Raw genomic sequence first — 2705 nt, 5'->3', positions numbered from 1 at the left:
CTTGCTCCTCACTGATCTTCAGGCAGCAGTTCAAATCTTCTAACTCCAGCCAAACGGTGAATTTCTTATATTTATACATCAAATCCAGCATTTGATGTCCTAGAGTATGACCCTAGTCTACTATATACTGCTTAAGTTTGTACAATTTTACTTTTTGTGTAAATGATATGTGCTCTCTCCTTCTCCCTTCCCTCTCCTCACCTTTTAGCCCTTCACTTCCAATTTCATGGAATGATATTTAAGAAAAACAGATTTTTAGAGAAGAGGAAAAAGACTGAATTTCTTTGCTTCACTTTTGCATATACAGACTGGACTTTTTAAACAGGCATTTCCCCAAAGGAATGTGTCCTGCTTATTACCTACATTTGGTATACTGCATTCACTGGAATATTTCTTATTTTTTATGTGTTTCAAAAGTCTGTGAGAAACACAGGATTTGATAAACATCTTGACAGCAGGGAAAAAAAGAATTTTCGCAAATAGAAAGAAAGAATAATAGCCCTTTACGTGAGAGAACAAACATGAACAATGCTGAGAAGGTAGAAAGGAGCATAGGGTCTTTTGGAGCAAAAAGTGCCAAATCAGATGATTTGGATCAAATGTAGAATCCCTAGAAGATAATCAGATAGCGAGGTAGATAGATATTTGTTGTTATTATCCATCCAGCTGCCATCCGCACCCCTTAGTCAAGTAAAAGAAATCTCCCTGTTTGTGAAAAATCCATCTCATGCTCTTCAGGAAGGAATGACACCTCCCTCAAATCAAACAGGAACTACCAAGTACAAAAAATGAGCAATCAACTATTATAAAAACACTTGAAGAAACTAAAACCATTAAAGAGTCAAAAAGTTCCCCAAATTGAGGAACTAAATGCTTGAGGAGGCAGACTAAGTAAAACAAGATGAAACAGTCACTAGAAGAAGCATAAATATCTTCAGAGAGCTAGGCAGGGATTTTACATTCATAGCAAATCAACTTCAAAGAAATTGGAGATTAATAGTTTAAGAAAGAAAAAAGAAGGCTACATCGATAGTTAAAGAGGGGACTTAGGAGATTAGATCATTACAGGAGAAAAGCCGTTTAAAACACAACACAAGAAGCAGAACAGATGACATAAAGGTGGGAATCCTAATCAAATGAGGCAAATTCTAATGGAACTTTTAAGAAAGCATTTCTACTGGGTTTAGATTGGAAAAGGTGAAATCCAGAGCTGCCCACTGTCATATGGAGGATAATGCCAAGCAAATAAAAAGAGAACTGAGCAATAAGGAAGGACAACACTAGAATTCCACTTCTGGCCATGATGGAAAAACAGGGACTGGACTTACCCTCCACATAATACAATAACAAATGACACAGAATATATGAAATAACAGTCTTAAGACATTGGAGAACAAGCAAAGTGTAGCTCTATGAGACAGAAGACCAACTAGAAGATTTTCCAGGTTGCCATACAGAAAGGAGAAACCCAAACAAAGAGCCAGAGATGAGAGTCCAAGGAGCCAAGTCAATGAGATGTGATGGGATGCAATATCTGAGAGAAGAGAGATGCATGGAAAGAAAACTTCAGAGAGATCTTAGAAAAGTCCCCCTTGTGACTCTGGCTGAGTACTGATCTGTGCATGAGTTAAAGGAAACTTCCCAAGATTAAGGAAAGAACAATGAAAAAGTAATTGGCTGGACAATTTCCACACTCTACACAGGGCTAGGATTCATTCATGTCCCTGAAAGCAGAGTGAAATGACCCCATAATACAAAGGGCATCAGGCTAAGGCTTCAGAAAGCTGTGATTTTAGTAATGATGTTAAATTCTCCCTACATCAAAGGCAATTTCGGAGCATGCCTTAACAAAGATTAAAAGTAATTTGGGGGGATCCCTGAGTGGCTCAGCGCTTTAGCACCTGCCTTCGGCCCAGGCTGTGATCCTGGAGTCCCGGGATTGAGTTCCACATCGGGCTCCCTGCATGGAGCCTACTTCTCCCTCTGCCTGTGTCTCTGCCTCTCTCTCTGTGTCTCTCATGAATAAACAAAATCTTAAAAAATGAAAATAAAAAATAAATAAAAGTAATTTTGAAAAAATTCAACTGATCCCAAGTAACTTGACCAAATTCCATAATGCCTTCCAACTCTAATAAAGAATGCAACAAAATTCAACACATATTAAAATAAAATTCCAATGCCAGGTAAAAACTGACCAGGCATGAAAAGAGCAAGAAAATATGACCTTAAGCAGAAGAAAAGTAATCAATAGAAAAAAGACCCAAAATGACAGACACAATGGTATTAACAATGATGGACATTAAAACAGCTGTTTTAAATATACTCTACGTGAAGGTTGGCAAACTTTCTGTAATGCGCAAGATAATATATGTTACTGGATGTGAAGGCCAGATGGTCTCTGTCACAACTACTCAACTTGGCCACTGTAGAGCAAAAGCAGCCATCGACAAGGCACAAAGGTTCACACCAAAAACTGGAAATAACCCAGACAACCATCAGTTGGCAAGTGTATAAACACCTGTGGTACATCCACCACTGGAACACTAGCCAGCAATAAAATGAATAAACCACTTTAATACACAATGAAAGGGATGAATCTTAAGAGCATTTTGCTAAGTGGAAAAAAGCCAATCTCAAAATGTTTCACACTATATAATTGCCCTTATAAAAAATTCTAGAAAAGGCAAGATACTAATGACAAAAAT

Source organism: Nyctereutes procyonoides, unplaced genomic scaffold, assembly GCF_905146905.1.
Source record: "Nyctereutes procyonoides isolate TBG_1078 unplaced genomic scaffold, NYPRO_anot_genome, whole genome shotgun sequence".
NCBI classification, from domain to species: Eukaryota; Metazoa; Chordata; class Mammalia; order Carnivora; family Canidae; genus Nyctereutes; species Nyctereutes procyonoides.
The sequence above is the reverse complement of the archived record's forward strand: the minus strand, read 5'-3'. Positions refer to the sequence as shown.